This window comes from Phaethon aethereus (genome assembly GCF_964289735.1).
Source record: "Phaethon aethereus genome assembly, chromosome: 1".
In the NCBI taxonomy this organism is placed as follows: domain Eukaryota; kingdom Metazoa; phylum Chordata; class Aves; order Phaethontiformes; family Phaethontidae; genus Phaethon; species Phaethon aethereus.
Window position 1 is genome coordinate 185,379,800 of NC_138575.1, and position 21,704 is coordinate 185,401,503.

Below are 21,704 nucleotides of genomic sequence, written 5' to 3' on the forward strand. Positions count from 1 at the left end.
ATACACAATAACTTCATCAAGGATTATTAAAAATTATTAAGAATTAAGGCTCTGGCAGATCAATGACAAACTAATCATGCCTATTTATTTTGTCTTGTTTTACCAATGCTGTGATTTTCAGTTCACCAGCATTTTGTCCCATGAAACACTTTAAAAGCTTGTTGTTCCCATATGTTCATCTGTCAGGTCTTCTTTAAGCTCAAGGTTTAACATAATTTAAAAAAAACACAAATAAACTTAGCTGCGGAAGTGCATTACCCCATCTATCCTTAGTAAAAAAACTTGCTGTTTGACTTGTCTGGGGCAGAGTCAGCAGTCAAGTCATGAGCTAAGCTGTCTGTTTTCACATGCAGTATATCTGCTGTACAGAAATGGTTGTTACCAGTGGAGAACAGGATAACTATTCAGAAAACACAGACCTGCTCAGCTCAGCTCAGCCAGTCACAGGATAATAAAGTATGGGAATAAGCAGGGGCTGTGGCTAGGTATATGGAATTGAAGTTAAAATAGTGTCGTAAGTATGAAACGGAGGTTTCTCCTGTAATCGTAGTTGTGGTGCGCTGGGATATCAGGACTGTGCATATGTGTGCACTCACTGCTCTCAGTCACGAGTTTCCTGGTGGTCCAGCAACTACCTCACTAGTCTCTGACCAGATGAGATAATGGAACAACTTGAGACCAAGTGGGTGACTGAATGCCATAATTGCCTTTGTAACACAGCATTTGCCTAATCCTCACAAGAGGTCTCCAGGTGGGAGTCTCACATTGTCCCAGAGATTCCCCCTTGCAGCCCCTGCCATTCAAAGGTCACTTAAAAAAATACCATTTGTATGTGTCTGTGAGCTGGTTAACATCCTAGGTGAGAGATCTGGCCATTTCATTGACTCCTCCAGTCAGATCCTGCTGTAGAATTGACCAAGCTTTACAGAGAAAATTTTAAAGAGTAGAAGCAGTTCCTGCAGAATCCTAGGATTTCCTAGGAGAGCAAGACTATTTATGGGATATTTAGTGGAGGAACCAAAAGTGGAGAAAGGAAGGAATCTAGGTGATTTGGGGAGGAACAAACATAAGACAGTCAGTAGTAGCTGAGGGGAGCTGCTCTGGAGCCAGTCCGACATGCAGCAGAGCAACAGATCCTGGCACACAGCGTGTTTCCTGAGGCAGGGAAATGCCAGGGCAGCAGACAGACCCTCCAAGAGCCGTCAGCTCTTGTGGAAGATGCTGACAAGGACTGGGCCTTGCCAGAGCCACAACAATGGCTGCCCACCCCCATGTCTATAAAAAGCAGCCTGGGGAACATTGGTGAACAGGAACACTGCCAACAGGGTGGGCAGAGGGTGGCGTGGCAGTCTGCACAGAAGGGCACGCGGGGAGGGCATAGGCCCCACCAGCTCAAGAGGTGAGTTCTGTTGGTGGTCATCGCCTTCTCAGATGGAGCCACCTGGTTGAAAGCCACATCCTCTGCAGTTGCCAGACTGGATGTGGCAACCCAGACACGGCTCCCATGGAAACGTGCAGCCATCCAGGTCTCAGGCTGCAGAGAGTGCCAGAGCCTCTCACTGGTAACCGACAGCAGCAGTGAGAAAAGCTGTGTGAGGTGTGACCAGATGGACGATCTGCTCAGCCTCGTGGCACAGCTACAAGAGAAGATAGAAAGGTTAAGGAGTATCAAAGAATCAGAGAAATAGATCAACTTGAGGAACCATATTCTGTCCTCCCTGAGACAGAAGCTGGATCAGCCACCAGAAAAAAGACAAGATCAAGGGGGTCCTGTATCCTCCCCCAGACAGGCTGAAGGCAGTAGCTTAAAGGAAAGGAGCGAATGGAGGTGAGTCCTTGCTCGGTGTGGTAGGCAAACCACCTCCCTGCCTACCTCACCTCCCCAGGTGCCTCTGTACAACAGGTATGAGGCTCTGGATGTTGAAAGACAGGCCATGGATGAAGTGAATGATGGTCCAGATACACCAGAAGAGGTGCTGCCAAGGTCAGAAAGGCCAACCCCCTGCATCACAAACACCCCCACAAGGAAAAAAGATGGGTTATAGTTCTAAGCAACTCCCTTCTGAGGGGAACTGAAGGTCCAATATGCCAGACAGACCCTCCTCTTAGGGAAATCTGCTGCCTCCCTGGGGCCCGGGTTAAGGACATCACTAGCAAACTTCCTAGCCTGGTGTGGCACTCAGACTATTACCCATTACTGTTCTTTCATGCGGGTAGAGATGAAGCTGCAACACACAGTCCAAGTGTGATCAAAAAAGACTTCAGGGCCTTGGGACAATTGGTAAGTGAATCTGGAGTACAGGTTATTTTTTCCTACCTCCTTCAAGCTGTGACATAGGAAGAAACAAAGAAGTCCAGTCTATTAATGCATGGCTCCATGACTGGGGCTATCACGACAATTTTGGTTTTTTTTATAATGGGATGGCCTACATGACACCTGGCTTACTGGTGTCAGATGGGATTGACCTTTTTCAAAGGGGGAAGAGGATCTTTGCTCACAAGCGAGCGGGACTTATTGACAGGGTTTCAAATTAGACTCGAAGCGGGTGGGGGATAATATCAGGCTCACGCAGAAAAAGCTGTGGGATGACAGCAAAGTTAGAGGGAGGTGGTGCTAGCAAGGCCCCTCAGCCTGTTTCATCAGAGTAAGACCTCAAACGAACTAAAGTAGATTCCTCTAAGATGGTGACATGGCCAACAGCCCAGCTGAATTACCTCTACTCCAAGGCATGCAGCATGGGCAACAAACAGGAGGAGGTGGAAACCACAGTGCTGCTAGAAAGCTATGACCTGGTCGCCATTACTGAAACCTGGCGGACCGAATCCCACAACTGAGTGTGGCTACTGATGGCTACAGGCCATTCAGAAGAGACAGGCAAGGAAGTAAAGGTGGAGGTTTTGACCTCTATCAAGAACTGGATAGAGTGTGAAGAGCCATGTCTGAGGAATAGGCATGAACAAGTTGAAAGATTATGGGTATGAATCAGGGACTGAGGCAACAAGGGAACCTTGTGGTTGGTGACTACTACAGGCCACCTGATCAACGGGAGTCTATTGAGGAAACCCTCCTACTCCAGCTACAGACAGCATTACACTTGCAGGCTCTCATCCTGCTGGGGGACTTCAACCACCCTGACATCTCCTGGAAAAGTAAAATGGCGAGCTGTAGGCAGTCCAGGAGACTCCTGAATGCATGGAAGATAAATTCTTATGGCAGGTAATAGACAGCCCTACCAGAAGGGATGCCATATTGGACCTATTGGTCACCAACACCTGTGAGCTAATTGTTGACATCAAGATTGAATGCAGCTTGAGCTGCAGTGATCATGCACTGGTGGAGTTTGCAGTCCTGAGGGATAGGAGGCAAGCAAAGAGTCAAGTCCCTGAATTTTAAGAAAACAAACTTCCAGCTTTTCAATGACTTTGTCAGTAGGACCCCGTGGGAAACTGTCCTCAGGAACAAGGGAGCAGAACAGAGCTGGCAGATCTTTAAGGATGTTTTCCACAGAGCGCAAGGGCTGTCGATCCCCAAGCGTAAGAAATCGGGAAAGGAAGGCAAGAGACGAGCATGGCTGAGTGGAGACCTGCTGGGCAAACTAAAGGGCAAGAAGTAAATGCAAAGGCATTGGAAGCAGGGAGAGGTATCCTGGGAAGACTACAAGGGACCAAGCCTGGTTATGTAGGGATGAGATCAGGAGAGCCAATGTGTGTTTGGAGCTGAATTTGGCCAGGGATGCAAAGAATTATAAGGACTTCTACAAGTATGTCAGACAGAAAAGGAAGGTCAATGAAAGCATATCCACCTTGAAGAGCAAGACTGGCAAACTGGTAACAACAGATGAGGAGAAGGCTGAGGTACTCAATGACTTCTTTACCTCAGTCTTCACTGGCAATGTCTCTTCCCAAAACTCTCGAGGGGATGGCCTGCAAGATGGGGACAGGAGGAACAAAGTCTCTCCCATTGTAAGAGAAGATCAGGTTCGTGGAACTGGCTGATAATGCTAAGCCACTCTCCATGATTTTTGAAAAGTCATGGCAGTCAGGTGAAGTCCCTGGAGTCTGGAAAAAGGGAAACATTGTACCCATTTTTAAAAAGGGTAGCAAGGAGGACCCTGGGAATTACCAACCTGTCAGCCTCACCTCTGCGCCTGGTAAGATCATAGAACAGATCCTCCTAGAAGCTATGCTAAAACACATGGAGGACAGGGAGGTGATTTGAGACAGCCAGCGTGGCTTCACCAAGAGCAAATCCTGCCTGACCAGCCTAGTGGCCTTCTATGACAGATTGACTACATCTGTGGACAAGGCAAGAACTATGGATGTCGTCTATCTGGACTTCTGTAAGGTCTTTGACACAGTTCCCCACAACATCTTTCTCTTGAAGTTGGAGAGATATGGATTTGATGGGTGGACTGTTGGGTGGATGAGGAATTGGTTGGTTGGTCAAATCTAGAGGGTAGTGTTCATCAATGTCCAGATGGAGATCAGTGATAAGTGGTATCCTTCAAGGGTTAGTATTGGGACCAGTACTCTTTAATGTCTTCATCAATGACACAGACAGTGGGATCGAGTGCACCCTCAGGAAGTTTGTAGATGAAACCAAGCTGAGTGCTGTGGTTGAGATGCCTGAGGGTTGGGATGCCATCCAGAGGGACCTGGACAAGCTCAAGGAATGGGCCTGTGTGAACCTCATGAGGTTCAAGAAGGCCAAGTGCAGGGTTCTGCACCTGGGTTGAGGCAGCCCCTGGTACCAATACAGGCTGGGGAATGAAAGGATTGAGAGCAGGCCTGCTGAGAAGGACTTGGGGGTACTGGTGGATGAAAAGGTGCACATGAGCCGGCAATGTGCACTTGTAGCCCAGAAGTGAGGGACTCCCTGGTATGTGTGTATGGGGATCTGAATACCAGCACCTGAAGTAGGACCTCAGGTCACATGGGCCCCATGTGTCCATGGTGTAGAACCTGTAGCAATGCAGGTTTGCGAGTGAGTGTGGTGATCGCTAGTGAGGAGCAAGTTGCACTGCGTGGTAAGTAGGTGAAGTGGCTTGGGAACCAGGGGAGAGTGTGTCTGAGGGGAACTCCTTAAGTGCTGCTTACTGGAAGGACCAGGAAGAGTCCCACCTAGCTGCTGGAGAGACAGCTGGAACACTTTTGTATGTAATTGTACAGAAAGCAACTGGGGACAGCAATGAACCAGGGCTGGCTACTGTATGGACTGTTTGTCTGAGGCCAGCTATTGAATGAATTCACTGTATATGTGTGTGTGCATGTGTCAGTGTGTGTATGTCAGTGTGTGCAAAGGAGCCTGTACCAGCAGCTAGAATGGGGCTGTGTCCATTGAGGCTTGTATATCCTGCAGCAATGGGGGAGACTGGGATCCAGAGGCAGTTACTGGGCAGACTGGGTGTCTGAGACCAGCTGATGGAGAGATCCTCATTGTACATATGTATTTTCATTTATATGTTTTGAGAGAGAGAGAGGGAGAGGGAGAGGGAGAGATGGAGAGATGTCTGTTGAGCACTGATAGGACAAGAGGAAATGGAATGAAGCTGCACCAAGGGAAGTTCAGACTGGATGTTAAGAAAAGGCCCGTCATGAGAGGGTGGTCAGTCACTGGAACAGGCTCCCCAGGGAAACAGTCATGGCACCAAGCCTGTCAGAGCTCAGGGAGCATCTAGACAACACTCTTAGTCACATGGATTTGTTTTATTTAGTCCTGCGAAGAGCAGGGGGTTGGATTTGATGATCCTTATGGGTCACTTCCAACTTGAGATAGGCTATGATTCTGTGATACATGTAACATAACCTTTATATACATATAAAGTTTTTCCTACTAGCAGACTGTCATACTGATCAGCCATGAAGAGGAGCAGAATGAGACCATTGCTGCTCTTTGTTTGTGTGTGTGGAGTGTACCTGTCTGTCTGTCTTGACCTGTGTGGCCACCAACAAATACCTGTGTATATGCTTTTATGTATATTGTTTACATCCAGTTTTGTGCCCAGTCTTGCTGCTAGTTGGACCTGGGGGCATGGAGCTGCAGCAGCCTCACCACCAGGGGGTTGTTAGATTCAACAACACCCAGCAACGTAGGCCCAGGGATCAGATGGATCATGAGAAGAGAGCAGAAGAGCGGTTCAAAGAGTCTCACCAGCTCCAGCTGAGGGTGCAAAAGAGACTCTCATTACCATCCAGAGAGCAGCTGACCATCCTGTTTGAAAAGTTTACTTCCCAATATGAGTATTATCCTATGCAAAAGATGCCAATAGTTTTTTAACAAACTGCTGTTTGTGACTGTGCAATGAGGGTAAGTGATGTTAATGCTACACTGTGCACTTGCATAACCCTTTTATAATTTTTCACAGAATCATTAAGGTTGGAAAACATTAAGATCATCACATCCAATCATCAACCCAACACCACCATGCCTACTAAATCATATCCTGAAGTGCCATGTCTACGTATTTTTTTAATACTTCCAGTGATGGTGACTCCACCACCTCCCTGGGCAGCCTGTTCCAATGCTTGACCACTCTCTCAGTGAAGAAATTTTTCCTACTATCTACTCTAGACCTCCCCTGGCACAACCATTTCTTCTCATTCTGTCACTAGTTTCTTGGGAGAAAAGACCAACACCCACGCCACCACAACCCCCTTTCACATAGTTGTAGAGAGTGATAAGGTCTCCCCTCAGCCTCCTCTTCTCCAGACTGAACAACCCCAGTTCCCTCAGCCGCTCCTCATAAGACTTGTGCTCCAGACCCCTCAACAGCTTCGTTGCCCTTCTCTGGACACGCTCCAGCACCTCAACATCCTTCTTGTAGTGAGGGGCCCAAAACTGAACACAGGGTTCAAGGTGTGGCCTCACCAGTGCTGAGTACAGGGGCATGATCTCTTCCCTACTCCTGCTGGCCACACTATTTCTGATACAGGCCAGGACGCTGTTGGCCTTCTTGGCCACCTGAGCACACTGCCGGCTCATGTTCAGCCGGCTGTCAACCAGCACCCCCAGGTCCTTTTCCTCTGGGCAGCTCTCCAGCCACTCCTCCCTAAGCCTGTAGCATTGCATGGGGTTGTTGTGACCCAAGTGCAGGAAAGCTTAACTTTTGCTAAGCAGAAGTAGGTAGAGAGGGTGAGGATGAACACTTTTAAAAGAAAGAGAACATACATGCTTTTTTCATTTGGGTTAGAGTAGCAAAAAAGTCCTTTCTCTTTATTTAGACCATTATGTGCCGTTTATGTAACTCACAAATTCAAAGTCCAAAATTAAACTTGTTAAAAAGAGTAATGAATGTTTGTCATTTTTCTAGATAATTTTTCTTCTGTTGTGTCAGACTACTTGTGGCAAATGTCCAAGGTATGTTAAATGCTTGCAGATTTCAAAACAAAATTCTTGCTGCTTCTTACAAGAAAATGGTGTTTTTAATCTTTGTACATGTAAAACATTGAGTTTTTTGAGAATCAAGTACTTCTTTCTTTTTTGTGTGCTAAAAAGTCATTTATGAAGCCTAAGGATCCAGGTTATGTTGTCACCTCTACCTTTTTCCATCAAACAATTTAATACCATTCTCCTTTGCAAATCCTATAATAAATGAATTATTATAACAGAATTGATGCTGAAATTTTCACCAGGCTTTGCAGGTGAATTCACTGTATATGTTTAATGGACTTGGTAGCTTTTTGTTTACCTTTGTCTCTTTAGAGAACTTAGAGTTTACTTTTTATTTCTAAAACTTTCTTCATAAAAGTCTATGTTTATGAAGCACAAATCAGGACCCTCTCTCCCAAAAAAAACCCGAACATGGAGAGATGTAGTTGTCAGAAATCAAATAAATAATTAAATAAAACAAACAAACAAAAAAAATATTATAACGTTTGAAATGTAATTTTCTTTTGTATAGATACTCCTAGAAAGACATAACAATAGCAAGATTTTTATATATTTTCTGTTTCAAGAGAAGTGGAAGATTAAATTTTACTACCATCACACACTTCGCTTCCAAAATTAATTTCTTACTGACATAATTGTAACATTTTGTTTAAAGTACTTCAGTCTCCAAGTTTCATTGTTAGTGACAAATTCTGAAGTGAAAACTGTGACATGATCTTACAGAAATCATACTATAAATAGTTATTATCCAGTATTACAGAATAAAGTAGAAGACAGAGAAGTAATATAAAAGGAAAAAACAAAAAGTAAATCGGGAAGCAACATGTATAAAGTAAACACTTCTACCTTGCTCGACTAAGCTTTTATCTGGAGGGTTTAAGTCACGTTCCAAAGTAGCCTAACTATGTATTTTGTGTTTCATCTAAATATAAGATCATCAACTGTGTATCTAACATAAACCTACTGAAGTTCTGAAGCTTTTCCTACACTGCAGTTGAACAGATGTGCAGATGCACAAGCATCTCCTTTCACAAAAATATGTAAGGGGGGTGGTGGGGAGAGGTAAAAGAGAAAGGGAGAGCAAAATGACCCATCTGTCATGTTCTTCAGAAATTTCCAACACACAGTATAACATGTTCATATTGCTAAAATTTTACTCACAGGAAAATAATGAAACCATGTTCAGGTTATCCTAAACATGGTGAAATATACATCAGAAAGTTTGCAATGTAAATCCATGTATCATCTGAGAGATCTGACTCATAATACAGGCCATCAGTTAACAAATAAGAAATTATCATGACTACTTATTGTGACATTAAAAATATTCTCCACATAAATGTGATAGTAGTAAGTATTTCTTAATGTTTCCTAAAAATATTTTTATGCATTTATGAATGGAGCTAAAATATGAAAGTAATTTTACTGCCAACAAATCAGATTTAATTTGCTCCAGCTTTTAGGGGGGTTTGGGGTTTACCTGTTTATAATTTTGAAATAAAATTATTATAGATGAAAAAGCAAATTATATTACTACGAATATCACACAATAAATGTACTATATTTTAAAAAGGCTGTAGGGCAATTACAAATTCTCTAGTCTCACATTATAAGAAACTTGCTTGATTTTATCGGATATTTTTTCTTGCTATGAAAATTACCAAAATTGAAGGTTCAATTTAATTTACACAGTAAATTAAATGCTGACATTTTGTGTGAAACATCAACATACCTGTAAACAATCGATGAGAGTTGTACATTCATAAAGGCTACTATATCTCCTCCTTCACAGCCAAATGTGTTCATGTAACTAGTAAAATTTAACTTCCTTCTTGTGGTCATTAAAGTTGATCTCTTCCCATGTTTGATCTATAGCATAATGAATACTGCAGTACCTCATTTTTTTTACTATAATATAAGCATTGAATACTGTTTAAATCAATAATCTTGCTATATAGAGAGATATAAGTGCTTAAATTCTTTCATTTCATGATTTCTTTTTGGGCTCTATTACTTCCACTGCTCATAGTGTGCAAAAGAAAACACCAGTATGAACCTTTATAAAGTTGCCACCCGAATTCTTTTTTGCAATAAAATCTGCAGTAATTTTTACCTATTATTTCAGCATAATTCTAGGGCTGTATAGTAAAGTGTGATAGCTGGAACATATAGCCATGCCTTAGAAAATGTTTGGACATTAATGGAAGGCACAATAGAGACTGGTGCTGAAACCTTTAGGGAAGCATGCTATAAAGTCTGAGAATGGCGAAAAGGTTTAGGTTTGGGGCAGTGTGAGATTGCTAACTATAGGGAAGAGTCCCTCAGTTCTTTACGTGCCTTCATCATTTATTTGTTGTATGACCTTCAGCAATCTGTTTTCCTCACTGGTTTTTGGTGTCTTTAGTTTGGCACATCTTCAAAGCAGAGGTCATTTCCAAAAGGAAGTCACAGTCTTCAGCTCTATTAACATCAGTGGTGGTCTGGAGCCACTGAAAGGTATATTATAATTTTTTACTTTAAGAAGTTACTATAACAGAAACTTCTGTACTTAACACTTTATTTACTATAAGGAGTTGCCATCACAGAATCACCTATACACTATACTTATTATTTATTTGAAAATAAAAAGTGGCAGAGTGTGGGGGAGGCCTTTTATAGCTTCCTTAGCTAGTTAAAAGCAAGGATGTGAATATTATCATTTAGTTTTTATTCCACAGTAAATATTTTCAATTAATGATTTCTACATTATTTATGGATATACAATAAAATCAGAAATACCCTAAGACTCCAACTCAGAAAAGCAGATAATTTCATGAATAGTCCTGTTGGATTTCATGAAAAAATTTAGCTGTTCAAAGAGAAATGTATGTTTCAGTGTTGTAGTTAGTGTCTGATGAGTACAGACAAATGGTTTGTAGACCAAATGATATTAATATGGTAGGAAATCTCCAAATATCCACTGAAGTAAAGCTATTGTTTGTTAAAAAACAGTTTTCCTAAGAACTATTTCCTTAAAATCAGTTCTGTAGAAGACCCACATTACACAAAAAGCAAAGCAAACCAAAACACTGTTTTGACTGGCATTTCTTCATTTGGCTCTCCGAAAAACAAAATTAGTGTTATATATGAGTAAGAACTAATTAAATTAAGTAACCATGACATTTGTGTTAATGATACCAATTAACCAACAGCGAAAGAACATGTTAAGTGAAATCCAGAGCTACTGTCTAAAATACCATTAATACGAGATTACATACTGCTGCATTTTATTTAGAGCTGTGGTGATTATGCGGAGGTAAGCATTTCAAGGATGAAATTCTGCACAGGACGGGAGGAGATTTCTTGAGAGATGTTTCTGTTAACAGGAGGAGTCTGATCTGAGTATGTCCGACTTTCATTTGGCATTACTGCTGAGGTCTGCCTTCATGTAACTTCTTAATCTACTCTTTCAGAAGTAGGAAGTCCTGCATGAGTAGAAGTTTATATACACACACAGAGTAGAATCTCAGACACTGGTTATTGCCAAGTAGACAACAGAAATAAACATTTGTAGCAATTCAACATCAAATCACACATTCCCATCATCAAACATTTAACTCGATGCTGTACTGAAATCACAATGTACTGTGGATTACGAATGAACTGCAAACTCCTGCCCATAGTAGTGTGGACCATCAGTAATTTGCAGACCAGTTAGACTACAATAACATGGGGAGAACTGTCTTGGTTTGTGTTATCTGAAAGCAAACCAAAAATAAACTCTGGACCTATTTTCTCAAATGGCAAAGGGCAAAAAACAAGGTAGGAATAAAATAACCAGAGACATAAGGAGTTTATAAACAACACAGTATTGGAACAGTTTTCATGTTTAAGTTAGTCTAATATAAACTTTTTGATCATTTAAGTTTCAACTCAGGTAGAAATCACAGAATATGACTGATGAAACTATGGACTTGAAATTTCCCTTCCACCCCAAACTATTTTATGATTCAAAGATTCAGATGTGAATATTTAGACAAATGAGTATGTAGGCACCTGTTTGAGATGAGTGGCATAAAATTTTAATCTTTCCAGAGTAGCTTTATTTCACATGTATTTACTGCGATAAATAAAAATTAATTTCCTAGAAATCATTGAGATGTGAGAGAAGATAAAACAAAATGTTTGATTATTTTTGTTAAATTTCATTACTAAAGTTGTATTTTTCTATAGTTTTAGTATCAAAAATTAAATATATCCATAGACTTTAAGTTTCTTTAGACCATTGAAGTCTATCACCAAAAACCAGATATTTAACTTTGCTTTTGTTGTTTGTTTGGTTTGGTTTTAGATACACATTATCAATCTAAGAGACCATAATGTGCCATTTGAAGAACATTGTGATATACCATATTGCACAGATAACAAACATGCTAAAAAAAAACCATACAGAAATATTCAGTTAAGTGTTTTTTTAAAGAAACCTCTGAAGACTTTTAAATAAAATGTGAATATTTACATAAATGCAACTATAAAATGTGAGTATGTTAAATATATAAATATGTGAATATATTGTTTTTCAGTAAAAACTATGGAGGGCTGTTCATACATATATTGGTTTGGAAAATAAAATATATGAGGATTTTTGTTTTGTAAAGGTACTAAAAGATAACATATTACAGATTAAGAGGTAAAAATTAATATTGTTGGTAAAAGAAAAAAACAAAATAACATTGGAATGTTTATTACAAAGTAGCCATAATTTTTTTTCAGTGAGGTTCAGACTGTTTTGATATTGGTCCTGCAAGTGAAGCTAGTCTTCACTATGCCCATTGGTTCATTATTACTGAATTTCCTCTGGCCAAAAATACTGGTTGATTTCTTTGAAAGCTGTAGATAGCTTATTTCTAAATGGCTACCCTAAATTAGGTTTAACCAGCTAATAAAAATGGCCTCTTATCCTCTTCAGCTTTGAATGAATGCTAGTTGAGAGAGAGAGAGAGAGAGAGAGAGAAAGAGTTCACAATAATCAAGAAAAAGATGGGGACAGTAAGATTTTTAATGGAGTCATCCAGCATAGATAAAACTTTTATCATCATCATCTGGCATATGATTAGGAAACGGGCTTAATTAAGGTTATGTACATTATGGTCATATCAATGAAGATGATTGATATTTTCCCACACCATAGCCAAGACCACAATTAGGACCCAACTGAGACTTCACACGTAGAATTATTGTAACTTGGCAAACTGTAAAGCACAGCTCCTTTAGGTGTTAGCTAAGATCAATGTTGTCAGTTGCTGCAGTCTGTTGCACTTTGAATTGTAGCAATCTGGTCATGTTTCTGAGACTGAGATGGCTTTGAATGGTGGTCTTCAGGACATTTATTTTATTAAGACTTTGGGGTTTTTCCCAACAAAGAAAAAGTGGATATATAGTATATTAGATTGACTGAAATACTAGCAAAATGAAAGCTATTATCAAATTTGCATACAAAAATATTATATCTCTTTTAAATATATATTTCCTTAGTATATATCTATTTTCATTTTTTATATGTAAGTTTGTCACAAAGCTCCAAGATAGTTCTTGATTTGGAGATTTTTTTTTTATTTTTCATTATAATTTTATTTTAATTACACTAAAGGCTGTTAATACAATTCATACTTTTAGTGACAAAATGATCACCTAAATGAAGATAAGAATACATATAACTGAGCAGGAAAAAAACAGATTTATAGCTGATGACTTTAAAATGGATGTTAACAAAGAACTTGTATGTAGTCTTCTGCACAAAGGAACATTTATATTTGAAATCATCATGACAATATGAAAAAGTAATCATTAATGAAAATGCAATTCTATCTTTAATGAAAAAGGAAGCAGACACAGAATTGCAGGTGGATGTTAATTTCAGTTTATGTTTCAGATCTTGTAGCATTCTCTATTAAAGTTCTCCCTTGGTCTGTGTGGAAATTAGCATAACTTCACTGAGGCCATGTTGAAGTCAATATTTTTATGTAAAATTGAACGGTTGCTGCTAGACTCATCTTAGGGAAAAAAAGGGGAAAAAAAAAAGAGGAAAAAACAGTAACTGTACTAGTAACAGAAACATGTTTATAATAAAAACTCAGAAGAGATGGGGTATTTTTTTCTACTTCTGTTTTTTAACCATGCCTAAAAATAAACCTCCTTAAAAATGTTTGTTTCCTGCCCAGCAAATAGGAGATATCGATTGTACATTGAATCATTAGAATAAAGAGTCAAAAAAGTGCTTCGTTTCATATTAGAGTGTGACCTTGATACCACCAATGAATGCTGAGGGACAGCTATAATTCCCAGAAGGAGTCATTTTTCTGTTAAACAGATTCCTTCTGAGCAATTCATGCTGATGCATCCACTACGCAAGTTTGTAAGAAGCTGCATGGCAGCAGGAAAGGTAAAAGTCTCTGTGTGTCCTCTGGATACCTCTTGTCCATAGAAGACAGTGACATCTCAGAAGATCAGGTTAATTCATCTCATTTACGTTCTTTGAAAGTTTTTAACTCAATCTTTACAAGTTTGGAGCCACGTTTTATTGTTAGAAGATATTATAGAAATCAATGATTGCTACTACAGTATAAGAATTAAAAGGATGCTTATAATGGATAGCAATAGTCTTACTGTTTGGGGTAATAACTGAAATAGTATTAACACATTGTTATTAGTAATGTTAATTCTGATAAATATGTTATATTACTTACATTACATTTTTTCGAATTTTAATAGTAATGACTCCTGGAACAGTAGCTTTTATTATTCTAGCTGTATCTTACGTTGGATGTAGCTAGACTGTTGCTTGAATAAAAAGATAACAATAAAAATCTACTTTCAATTCTATTGCCTCTTTCTTTTTTCTGCCTATTCTCCCTAGAAGATTGAGCTTCTTGGCTGGATACTCCATTTTCTTTAGATTTCCCATAGGGTCTTATGAATAAACCTAAAGAACTGTAGTCTGACTGGCATCAGCCATGAGAGATTCATATTGATAATGCATCATGGACATTTGTTGTCCTCCCCATTTGATAGGGTATATTTCATGCCCCCAGGCTGCATAACAAGATTTTCACACATAATTATTTCCAGAACAGCTCTTAATTGTCCCAGTGTTCAGTATTAGAATGTTTTATTTTTAGATTATTATAATCCCCAGCACAGCAGGTAAAAACCAAGATTCCCAGTAGAGTGTGACAGGAACCTCATGATACCTATGTTACTTCTATGCAAGTAAATAGCCATCTTATTACCTACAGAGAAAATAAAAAAAGTTCCATGTGTATTACTTCTTTTTTTGCCAGCTAAACTTACATGGTTATGTTAATGTGATGGATTAGCCTGTGGTGATGGAAATGTGATGGAAAGCCTGTAAAAAAATGACCAAGTAATTTTGTTAGCAAAAAGCAGTTTATTTACTGTTGGTAAAGCAACTGTAGTACAGATGGGGATTTCTTACACTTTAGTACTACAAATAAACATGTGTATCTACTAAAGACAAATAAAGCCAAAGAAACCTGTATTCTGATAGCATTGTACGTAATACTAGGTAAGGAGTTGAGCTCTCATCACTACCTGAATGGCTATTTCTCATCTCTAGCTCTCAAAGTTTCATTCCCAGATGCCCTTTAAGCATTGATGAATCTAGTAGGAGTGCTTTAAGAAAGTGTATCACACCATGTAATGCAACTGAGACAGACAAAGGAATTTATAATCCTAAAATTTACAGGGGCTCTGAAGTGAACATGATCTTCAAGTATTTAGGTGTCATGAAGGTTTGATGACCATTTTTATACTCTCTGGAAGAAACATGGTTGCTTAGGGATTCTTCATGTATAAATTTACATATCCTTAAAGATAAAAGAACAAATTGGCAAGTTTTGTGGATCTGAGTAGTGCCCCAGCCACTGAAATTTACTAACTGATATGTCATTTAGGCACACACCTAAATCCTTTTATGCTGCACTTCTGATACTTGTGCGATTGTGCAAAGGACAAGAGCTATATCTTTACAAACATATCAATCAGGATCTGGCCCCTGTTGGGATTATTTTTCAAATCTGAGAGCCTTTCTATGCCATTTTGACTCATGCAGAATACTACTTTGCAAGCATTTCCATTAAAAACAGCAAGACTACTTGTTTGTTTAAAAATACATTTGATTCTTGGCTTGCAAATTGTCATGAGCTGCTCAGCAAGACACATCACAGGAACTTTTATTACCTGACCACTCTTAAAAAGGATTTTTTTGCATATTATAACAAATGGAATCTATGTCAACTATAAAAGCAAAGAAACATTTGGGTTGGAATGCGTGTCTAATAATAACAGTAATTATATTTAGAACTTACTTAGCAATTTTCATCTGCAAAGCACTTACCACCAGCATTAGCCACTTAATTCTCACAGAACCTCAGCAAGGTAGAGAGCTATTCTACCTCCCTGTAAGGGGATGCATTGTTGTCTGGCAGATGATTGTTCACTGAATAGAATGGAAAAGAAAATTCACCTAATCCAGAAGTTTTAAGAAGAAAAACTTGAAGGAGTAAGATAAAATGTGATGGAATACTTTTGTTCCTTAAACATGCAGAAAGCTTAACTTAATCAATAATGACCCACTGGACTCATAGTCCTGTGAGATATTGCCACCATACAAAAAGTTTATTTTCCAACCTACCATCTTGAAGGTGAAAGTCAAATGGAAAACTCTATCTTCAGAAGATGTTCTGCTGAATCATTTTTTTTTCCCAAGTACCTGGAGCATGAGAAAATTTCTCTAAATCTCTCTTCCTATCTGACAGCTTTACGCGTTCTGCAAGTTCTCCATTAGTTCACTGTTAGCCCAAGGCAACATATCGCCGGAGTGTACAATCCAAGATGCACCCCTCTGTTCCTTACACTGTTGGCACTTAGAAGATTGTTGGCTGCTCTCTAGAGTAACACAAAGGGGCTAGAATTTGCCTGGCTGTCTATTAAAGAATTTAATTTTTCCCATTGTGTCTGTTTTCTATAACTACATTGGCATTGCCTGTCATTTATGTAACCACAAGGAGACCATCTTGCAAAAAACAATTGTATGGTCTAAACAGATGTTATTTCCATTAACAGTCCAAATAGATTGGGGTGGGAAATAAGTCAAATAAACAGATATTAACTTATCTCTAAGATAGAAATAATAATAATTAAGAAGTCAGCTTTAGCAACTAATTAGAACAGTTTAAAATGATCTCTCTTGCAGGAAGTGCAATACACAGTAATAGTCCTTAGTTGGTAGACCTAGATTTATATTTCTCTGCATTGAAAAATGTTGATTCAATAACACTGGAACTTTACACCAATCCATTTTTATATAGGACTGCATATCTGGAACGTCTTGAAAACATTACTGTTCCATATTGTGATTATGTATTTTAATATAACCTGCCACTTTGAGGAGAATATAATCTAAATATCTCATAGTTCCTTCCACCTCTGCCTTTTCCTGCCAGTGCCACCTGAATCCTAGTTCAGTTTTACTACATTCTATGATCTCATGTTTACTGCTCTGATCTCTGCATGCCTGTGTTTCCTCATATTTTGCTGTGCATTGCTCTTAATCTTGCTTTTTTACTATATTTACTTATTCTCACTTTATATGTGCTCTTCTGTCTTATTTTTTTGTCCACTGTACCTCATCTTGCCTCCCACAAAGTTTCTGTTTCAGTCTCAGTTGCTTGTCATTTATTTGTTTCCTCTAGTCTGCTGCAGGCAGATATCCTTTAACACTCTTAAGTTTTCATTCTTCTGCCTCTAGTGTCCTTTTTCTTTTGTTTCTCATATCAGCATGTTTGGCTCATGCTCCCTGGATGGGACTTGGGACATGCTATCCCACACTATAGAAAGTACAACCTAAATTTGTTCTGTCTATCTACCCATCTGTCTGCTGATCCATTGAAACTTCCACTGTAGTATTCAAGCCAGGCTAAAGAATAATTTTCTGAACAAAATCAATCAAATATTTAGACTGCATCTCTAAGCTATGTTTACTATGATATATTTTTCTCACAACTGATCATGATTTTTTGTAATCACATGATAATACACAAATAGTCATTATATCAAATAATAAGTGAATGGAAGTACATATCAACTATGTTTTTATAAAAATTTGGAAAGTTATTCTCGTTTTCAAAAAGATAAGACCTATTTAGGATCTATGGATTAATTCAGCATATACAGCATGTTTTTCTGCAACCATTATCATACAACTAATTTTGAGAAAGTATATTCTATTCCCAACACACATAACAGAATTAAATAATGCAAGATAAGAACAATATATGGAATAAATTGTGCATATATTGGTGTAAAAACAGATGATGAATGCAATTTAAATTAGAACATTCAGTCACAATGTCAATAATGGAGATAGTGAGAGGGTGAAGGAATTAAAAGAGGCAAATGAGGAGAGACTTTTCTTTTTAATTAGATTTTCTGTATATATAAGATATAATGAAACCCTTCACCCAAATGTTTGAAATATTAGGGATTGTATAAAAGAAGGCCAAGGGGAACAAAATTCAGGAAACAGAAGTTAATTTTGATATAATATTTGAGCAAACAGTTATAAAGGCCACATCTATTAATTAACAGAGCTGGACAAGCTACTTAACGACAACAATTTATACAATAAGTATCTTTTTTTTTCCTGTTTGGGAATCTTAAGAGATTAGAACTTGATTTTCATCAACTTAGCTGTAATAAAATATTGTCTGAAGATATAAAAACTTTTGAAGTGCCAAAGCCGGTTAAGTCTTTTTCTGTAATTTCCTATAAATCTCTGATTATTTAGCCTTAAAAAAAGCAAGTTTTCGTTTTCTCCTTAATTGAAAAATAGCAGCTCACTATCACCACCACCACTTTTTAATCTTCTTTTGAAATTTTCTGAATGAATAAACTACAAGAACTAAATTTATTTTGTGTCCATAAGAGCATTTTGAAAATGTCCCTGATTTTATTAATCTTTCCTTCATCTATTAGGTTTATGAACTACTTTTTCTTTGTATTTCAAGGCCTCATCCTTTCTTTTGTAAATGTTTTTACTGTAGGGAATTGTACACTCTCTCTTGTTGCCTTTTGCTGTTTAGAAACAGACTCTTTTTCTCCTTTTGTTTCTCGGTATGTTAACTTTTTATCTGTCATTTTTCACCTCTCTGACTCCTTCTAGACTATTATCTCAGCAGAGAGAAGAAAAACACAAAATCAACATTTCTGCCCTGCCCAAACAAGTATGGCAATAAGCTACAAGATTTTTTTTAGTTTACATGAAAACACCACCTCTGGAACTCAAAGGTTTTTGATTCCTCAAGAGGTTTCCTTGTTCTGTTGAAATGTAGTTTTGAAGGGGAGTCATGCTCAAAGAAAACTTTTAAGTAATTCTTAAAGGAGGAGAGAGGAGAGGAGAGGAGAGGAGAGGAGAGGAGAGGAGAGGAGAGGAGAGGAGAGGAGAGGAGAGGAGAGGAGAGGAGAGGAGAGGAGAGGAGAGGAGAGGAGAGGAGAGGAGAGGAGAGGAGAGGAGAGGAGAGGAGAGGAGAGGAGAGGAGAGGAGAGGAGAGGAGAGGAGAGGAGAGGAGAGGAGAGGAGAGGAGAGGAGAGGAGAGGAGAGGAGAGGAGAGGAGAGGAGAGGAGAGGAGAGGAGAGGAGAGGAGAGGAGAGGAGAGGAGAGGAGAGGAGAGGAGAGGAGAGGAGAGGAGAGGAGAGGAGAGGAGAGGAGAGGAGAGGAGAGGAGAGGAGAGGAGAGGAGAGGAGAGGAGAGGAGAGGAGAGGAGAGGAGAGGAGAGGAGAGGAGAGGAGAGGAGAGGAGAGGAGAGGAGAGGAGAGGAGAGGAGAGGAGAGGAGAGGAGAGGAGAGGAGAGGAGAGGAGAGGAGAGGAGAGGAGAGGAGAGGAGAGGAGAGGAGAGGAGAGGAGAGGAGAGGAGAGGAGAGGAGAGGAGAGGAGAGGAGAGGAGAGGAGAGGAGAGGAGAGGAGAGGAGAGGAGAGGAGAGGAGAGGAGAGGAGAGGAGAGGAGAGGAGAGGAGAGGAGAGGAGAGGAGAGGAGAGGAGAGGAGAGGAGAGGAGAGGAGAGGAGAGGAGAGGAGAGGAGAGGAGAGGAGAGGAGAGGAGAGGAGAGGAGAGGAGAGGAGAGGAGAGGAGAGGAGAGGAGAGGAGAGGAGAGGAGAGGAGAGGAGAGGAGAGGAGAGGAGAGGAGAGGAGAGGAGAGGAGAGGAGAGGAGAGGAGAGGAGAGGAGAGGAGAGGAGAGGAGAGGAGAGGAGAGGAGAGGAGAGGAGAGGAGAGGAGAGGAGAGGAGAGGAGAGGAGAGGAGAGGAGAGGAGAGGAGAGGAGAGGAGAGGAGAGGAGAGGAGAGGAGAGGAGAGGAGAGGAGAGGAGGAAAAATCGAAACCACCAAAAAACCTCAGACAGCCTCCTGCCAAGCTCTGCATACACACAGTGAATTCTGTGTGACCAATAACCAGGTATGTAAAATTAAATTTCCTCCTATAAAGTTTTGCTAAAATTTTTGTATGTTTTATGAGCCTGGGAAGATAAACCAAGCATTTGGCAGACTGTGGGAGTAGAGTTTAGATTAGTTTGTATAAAGAAATTTCCCTCCAGAGACTTTCACTAATTCATTTCACCTAGCTTTCGACTCTTCAAAACTGAAGTACTCTGCAGAGCAACTGCATCTATTCATTGACAATGCAGAGAGGTTAGAGCTCACTACAGCCAGCACATTAATTTTCTTAGTTAAGTATCTAAATGTTGATGATACCTGTCTAGGCCAAAAATCCTTATTGTGTAGCTTACCTGTAGAAATAAAGTTTGTTTGTATGTGTGTACAAGAAAATGCACACCATTATCAAAAAGACATAAAGAAAGGTTAATGAGGCTTGTAAAGCACAAAAAACTTGGCTTTTCTTGTATGTAATTTTCTTTATAAATAATAATATAACAAAAAATTAATTATCCACCAAGATATTGAAGTTTTGAATCAACACCACCTTAGGTTCGCCACTAGTTATTACACATGTCATCCAACAGCCAATGAAGGAATCAAGGCTTCTAGAAGGCAAGTATTTAATCTTTTGTATGTAGAAAAAGCCATGGAATTATTCAGGAGGAGGAGAACAGCGTAGGTTTTTTTCTTCATGTCTCAATGAAGTTTTTAAAAAGGTTTTACTATTCAATACAAGCATAATGTTTTATTCATTATTTGGTACTTTTCCATTTTTTCATGGAACAAACACATACAAAAATTATGTGTATCTATATAGAAATATATATGAATATGTGTATTTTTATATATAGACATATATGTATGAATGTAGAGAACCTGGGCTCTTCCCCTTCACACACATGTAAACAAGAATGTCCATAAGATCAATGAAAGAATTTGAATTTATTATAAAGAAACCTTTCACAATTTATTATGGTGTTTCTTGGACTCCTACACAGTGCATCAGATTGTAGTCTACTAATGAAACATATACTAAAATGCGACAATTTTGCAAATATATTTATTCTTCAATGTAATAAAAGCATAGTCATAGTAGAAAGATTAGGATCGGAACATCTGGATCACTCTATTGTGTAGTAGTTGTAGGTATATTACAGTGCATATCAAATATATTGACAAGTTAATTTAGTATTGATGTTCCCAAGTCTTGTACATTTTAACTGCACATTTTTTTCCCTGTGAAAATACCACCTTCCATTAATATTTTACATGGTAATGATTCCATGGGAGTTGGCAACTACTCTTGAAAAGTTGAGATGTAAAGATGACTTCCGTAACTGCCTAGAACTGCGACTGTTCTTTATGATATACTTGAAATTATGACCATTGAATCAGATACAGAAATAACAGCACATTTGAAGTAGACTTCCCCCTTCTTTATAACAAAACTTTGTCCTGCCTGCCATATTCTCTTCTTTTCTTGCTCTTCACTCACATTATTCAGAGACTATTGTTGTAGAACAGGAAGTAAATGAATGTTTTATTCTGACCTCTAGTTGCCTGGAGACTAGATCCCAGAAGTACAAGATGTCTCTCCTGTTCAAATTGAAACACTAGGTGTTCTGCTCATCTGTCATTTCCAGTTCACACATTTGTTGTCTAAATACAATTTTTCTTGTACACCTACTCTTCTTAAACTTGTATCATGTATAGGTTATGTTAATTTGAAACACCAAAAGGTGATTACTAAAGAACTCAGTTTATCACAGAGGACTCAAAATATTGCCTATAAATCGTAGGTTCAGAGTTTTATTCAAAACTCAGT